We start from the raw sequence: 6,508 nt of genomic DNA on the forward strand, positions 1-6,508 counted from the left end.
GCACAAGCAGGAGACACCCCCCCCCACACCATTTCTGACAGATGGCAGTCCAGTCTCTTCTTAAAAGCTTCCAAGGATGAAGCTCCCACAACTTCTAAAGGCAACTCCTGTTCGGTTGATTGATTGTTCTCACCGTCAGGAAATTTCTCCCTTGTTTCTAGGTTGAATCTGTACTATTAGCAGAGCGGACGCTGAATGTCTTCTATAGGTGATGGAAAGTAGACAGCAGTCTAAACTGGGTTCAGAATAAAATAGTATAGTATAGTATAATTCAGGAGTTTCCAAGTCTTGGCAACTTTAAGACTTGTGGACTTCAACCCCCAGAATTCCTCAGCTAGCTGGCTCTGGTATTCTGGGAGTTGAAGTCCCCAAGTCATGAAGGGGCCATAGATTCCCCCACGCTGGCTGAGGAATTCTGGGAGTTGAAGTCCCCAAGTCATGAAGGGGCCATAGATTCCCCCACGCTGGCTGAGGAATTCTGGGAGTTGAAGTCCCCAAGTCATGAAGGGGCCATAGATTCCCCCATGCTGGCTGAGGAATTCTGGGAGTTGAAGTCCACAAGTCATGAAGGGGCCATAGTTCCCCCCATGCTGGCTCAGGAATTCTGGGAGTTGAAGTCCGCAAGTCATGAAGGGGCCATAGATTCCCCCATGCTGCCTGAGGAATTCTGGGAGTTGAAGTGCCCAAGTCATGAAGGGGCCATAGATTCCCCCATGCTGGCTGAGGAATTCTGGGAGTTGAAGTCCACAAGTCATGAAGGGGCCATAGTTCCCCCATGCTGGCTGAGGAATTCTGGGAATTGAAGTCCACAAGTCATGAAGGGGCCATATTTCCCCCATGCTGGCTCAGGAATTTTTTTTTTTAATCCCATTTATATCCCGCCCTTCTCCGAAGACTCAGGGCGGCTTACAATCTAAGAAGCACAAATCAATGTGCTTAGCAAATCTGGGAGTTGAAGTCCACCAGTCATGAAGGGGCCATATTTCCCCCATGCTGGCTCAGGAATTCTGGGAGTTGAAGTCCACAAGTCATGAAGGGGCCATAGTTCCCCCATGCTGGCTCAGGAATTCTGGGAGTTGAAGTCCGCGAGTCATGAAGGGGCCATAGTTCCCCCATGCTGGCTCAGGAATTCTGGGAGTTGAAGTCCACGAGTCATGAAGGGGCCATAGTTCCCCCATGCTGGCTCAGGAATTCTGGGAGTTGAAGTCCGCGAGTCATGAAGGGGCCATAGTTCCCCCATGCTGGCTCAGGAATTCTGGGAGTTGAAGTCCACGAGTCATGAAAGGGCCATATATCCCCCATGCTGGCTCAGGAATTCTGGGAGTTGAAGTCCACAAGTCATAAATTGCCAAGTTTGGACATTCCTGGTGTACAGGTGGTCCTCGACGTATGACCACAATCAAGCCCAAAGTTTACATTGTTAAGTAAGACATTGGTTAAGTGAGTTTTGCCCCATTTTACGACCTTCCTTGCCACAGTTGTTAAGTGAATCAGTGCAGTTATTAAGTTAGTAACACAGGTTGTTAAGTGAATCTGGCTTCCCCCATTGGCTCTGCTTGTCACAAGGTCGCAAAAGGGGATCACATGACCTTGGACGCTGCAACCGTCGTAAGTACATGCCAGTTGCCAAGCCTCTGAATTTTGATCACATGACCACAGGGATGCTGCAACGGTCGTAAGTGTGAAAAGTGGTCATAAGTCACTTTTTTAAAGTGCCGTTGTAACTATGAACGGTTACTAAACGAATTGTTGCAAACCAAGGGCTATCTCTAGTTTGAGGGACTTGACCCTCTGTTGCTAACTTAACAACTGCAGCGATTCACTTAACAGCTGTGGCAAGAAAAGGTCGTTAAGTGGGGTAAAAGCTCACTTAAGGACTGTCTCGCTTCGCCATGGACGTTTGGGGCTCAGTTGCGGTTGAGGACGATCTGCAAGTGAGGCTTGCAAGGTGCAAAGCATGAGTTCTTACCCTACGGAATAATTCTGTAGGGATTAACAGAAAACCACACAGGTTTCCTTTCAGCTCAATTGTAGGGGGGTGGGGGGAAGAAAAAAATATATCAGAATTTAGGATTATATAACTGATGGATATTTGCACTGCCCAAGCTTTTAAAACAGAGCAATGCATCATGTTGCAAGGCTGAAGTAATTATGCAAAGAATCAGAATCAGAATAGAGCTGGAAGGGACCTTGGAGGTCATCTAGTCCAACCCCCTGCTGAAGCAGGAAACCCTATACCATTTCGGACAAATGGCCGTCCAGTCTCTTCTTAAAAACTTCCAGTGTTGGAGCATTCACCGCTTCTGGAGGCAGGTTGTTCCACTGGTTAGTTGTTCTAACTGTCAGGAAGTTTCTCCTTAGTTCCAGGTTTAAAGTTTAAAGTTTAAAGTTTATTATATTTGTATACCGCCCTTCTCCCGAAGGACTCAGGGCGGTGAACAGGGCATATATAAAAATACAAAATTACAAAAATTAAAAGAGAATTAAACACGAGCCCAAACTAAAAACAGTAGAAAAATGTAAAAAATCCCCAATAAAAAACCCCAACGCATCCCCCGTCAGGCCAGGCCGGCTTGTTCGAATAGGTAGGTCTTCAAGTCGCATCGGAAGGAGCAAAGGTCAGGTGCCATCCGGAGCTCAACTGGCAGCTGATTCCATAATGCCGGAGCGCCCACAGAGAAGGCCCTCCCCCTGGGGGCCACCAGCCGGCATTCTCTGACTGGTGGCACCCTGAGGAGGCCCTCTCTGTGGGAGCGCACAGGGCGGAGGGAAGTTGATGCCGGCAGCAGGTGGTCCCTGAGGTACTCCGGACCCATGCCATGTAGGGCTTTAAAAACCATTACCAAAACCTTGAACCTCACCCGGAAGACAACTGGGAGCCAATGCAGCTCACGGAGCAGAGGTGTAACATGGGAGTATCGGGAGACTCCCAACACGACTCTCACGGCTGCATTCTGTACCAGTTGGAGCCTCCGAGTGGTCCTCAAGGGCAGCCCCATGTAGAGAGCGTTGCAGTAGTCCAGACGAGAGGTCACAAGCGCATGAGTGACCGTACACAGGGCATCCCGGTCTAGATAGGGCCGCAACTGGCGCACCAGGCGAACCTGGGCGAAAGCCCCCCTAGTCACAGCCACTATATGATCTTCCAAAGTGAATCTAGGACTCCCAAGTTGCGAGCCCTATCTACGGGGGGTAAAAACTCACCCCCCATTGAAAGAAGTGGAATATTCTGAATATCCCGGGATGCTGGTATGCACAGCCTCTCAGTCTTGTCGGGGTTGAGTTGAAGTCTGTTCCTCCCCATCCAGACCCGAACCGCCTCCAGGCAACGGGACATCACGTCGAGGGCATCACTGGGGTGGTTTGGGGTCAAAAGAAAAAGCTGGGTATCATCAGCGTACTGATGATACCCAACTCCAAAACCACGAATGATCTCACCCAGCGGTTTCATGTAGATGTTGAACAGGAGAGGCGAGAGGACCGACCCCTGAGGAACTCCACAAACGAGAGACCTCGGGGTCGACCTCTGCCCTCCTGCCAACACCGACTGCGAGCGTCCCAGGAGATAGGAGGAGAACCACTGAAGAACCGTGCCTCCCACTCCCAATCCCCTGAGGCGCCGCAGCAGGATACCATGGTCGATGGTATTGAAAGCCGCCGAGAGGTCTAATAGGACTAGGACAGAGGAATGTCCCCTGTCCCGAGCCCTCCAGAGATCATTCACCAGAGCGACCAATGTCGTCTCCGTGCTGTACCCGGGCCTGAAACCCGATTGGTGCGGGTCTAGATAATCCGCTTCATCCAGGACCAGAGGGAGCTGATGCGCCACCACACTCTCAACAACCTTCGCAAGAAAGCAAAGGTTGGAGACCGGACGAAAGTTATTTAACACAGCTGGGTCCAAAGCAGGCTTCTTGAGGAGAGGTCTCACCACCGCCTCCTTCAAGACGGTGGGGAAATAGCCCTCACTCAAAGAAGCAGATATAACCACCTGGAACCAGCCTCATGTCCCCTCCCGAGCTGCATATACCAGCAAGGAAGGGCACGGGTCCAATAAACATGTGGTGGTGCTCAGCCTCCCCATGATCCTGTCCACTTCCTCAGGCGTCACAGAATCAAACTCCTCCCAGATAACATCGACAAGACTGCCCGTGTCCTGATCGTCAGACTCTGCCCAGCTGGAGTCCAGACCGGTCCGAATCCGAGCGATTTTATCCGACAGATATTGCTTCTCTCCTTGACTAGTTTCCATCCGTTGCTTCTTCTCCTGCCTTCTGGTGCTTTGAAGAATAGCTTGGCTCCCTCTTCTTGGTGGCAACATCTCAAATACTTAGAACGCTGCTATCATGGCCCCCCCATTCCTCCTTTCCTCTACTGTAGACTAGCCGAACCCAAATCCTGCAACCGTTCTTCATACGTTTTAGTCTCCAGGCCTTTAATCCTCTTAGTCGCTCTTCTCTGCACTTTTTCCAAACTCTCACCATCTTTTCTGTGATGTGGTGACCAAAACTGGACGCCGTATATTCCAGGTGTGGCCTTACTAAGGCTTTATAAAGCGGTGCTAAGACTTCACGTGATTTTGATTCGCCGCCTCTGTTTATACAACCCAGGATTATGTTAGCTTTTTTGGCTGCTGCCGCACACGGCGGGCTCATGTTTAAAGGGTCGTCCAGATCACTTAAGAGTTGCATATCTGCAAATTGAGCCAGTCAAAACAAAAACAAACAGAAATATACTTCAAGTACATAATTAACTAAAAGCAGACTTTTGTGCTGCATTTTTTTTGGATAAACATTGACTTTTATTTCATAAAGGGCTTACCAGTAATTGAAAATACATCTTAAGAAAGGACTTGCAAAAAACCAATTCTTTCATCTGAATTACCCACTTACAGGTGGGCCTCAACTTACAGCCATTTTTTTCAGACACAATTTAAAGTTGCAACGGCACTGGAAAAAAAGCGATTTACAAGCAGTCCTTGCGCTTACGACCACTGCCGCATCCCTACAGTCACCGGATCAAAATTTGGGCGCTAAAATACCAGCACGTATTTTACGACGGTTGCAGCATCCGGGGGTCATGTGGCCACTATTTGCAACCTTCCCAGATGGCCTCCGACAAGCCACATCAATGGGGGAAGCCAGTTTTGCTTAATGACCAATGATTCACTTAACGTCCCTGGCAAAAATGGTCATAAAATTAGGTGCGGCTGGCTCCAACATCCGCCTTGATTAGCAATAGCAATTTTTAGTCCCAATTATGGTTGGAAATGGAAGACGGTCTGTTGATCAAAGCATCGTCACAGTAGAGTCGATTTTAGCTTTAGGCAGCCTGAGCTGGGAACCTGAAGGAAAAACTGAGTATCTGCGTAGTTGTGTGAGAGACAGGTTGCCTGCAAACCTGGGCTGGGAATCCCATGCTGGTTCTCATGACTGAGGACTAGAGCCATGTCCTGTCCTGGGCTGAACTAAGACATCAACCTGAGCCCAAGCAAGATGCCAACTTCTTCCAATCTTGAAATAGGTAGAAATGTCCTATGAAGTAATGGATAAACCAGCCTCTGGGAATCATGGGGGATATACAAGCTCCCCTCCCTTCTAGAACTGATGATGTTACCTAGTGGGGTGATGTAACGTCTGCAAGAAAACAACCAACTCAGAGAGCACCAAGGACCCCACAGTCGTCCTCCTCCTCCTCCTCCTCCTCCTCCTCCTCCTCCTCCTCCTCCTCCTCTCCTTCTAGACTGATGATGTTACCTAGCTTGGTCATGAAATGTCTGCAAGAAAACAGTCAAGCTTAGAGAGCGCCAAGGACCCCACAGTCCTCCTCCTCCTCCTCCTCTCCCCCCCTTTTCCACAAAGCCCCCTCCCTTCTAGCACTGATGATGTTACCTAGTTGGGACATGTAACGTCTGCAAGAAAACAGCCAAGCTCAGAGAGCGCCAAGGACCCCCAGACTACAGTTGCTGTCAGTAACCTGGCTATTAAATGAATCTGGCTCCTCCACTTATTGTGTTTGTCAGAAGATCACAAAAGAGGGTGGTGGTGGTGGGGGGGGGAAATCACACACTCCCAGGTCACTGTGACCATCATAAATACACACCAGTTGCAAAAATGTCCAAATTTTAATCTTGTGACCATGGGGATGCTACAACTGTCATTAAGTGAGAAAAAAAATGAGTTCACTTTTTTTCCGGCGCTGTTGTGACTTCCAATGGCTGCTAAGCAAACGTTTGTAAGTCGAGGACTACCTGTGCAGCTTTATTTATTTATTTATCCATTCGTGCCATAACTTTTCATCCCCTTAACCAAAGCAAGGTCCCACCAAATACGGCTAAATCAATTCCCGAAGTCCTCCTGGCAGGTTAAATTCGCTGAGCCGCTTGGAATTTCTGCCCTCGATCCATTATTTGCTCCCAATGGGGTCTTTTGCAGCAGGAGCAGAGCGACAAGGGGGAAAGCCATCTCCTTGCCCAGGGGTAGGCAACCTTGGCTCTTTCATGACTTGC

This window comes from Vipera ursinii, assembly GCF_947247035.1.
Source record: "Vipera ursinii genome assembly, chromosome: 4".
NCBI lineage: Eukaryota > Metazoa > Chordata > Lepidosauria > Squamata > Viperidae > Vipera > Vipera ursinii.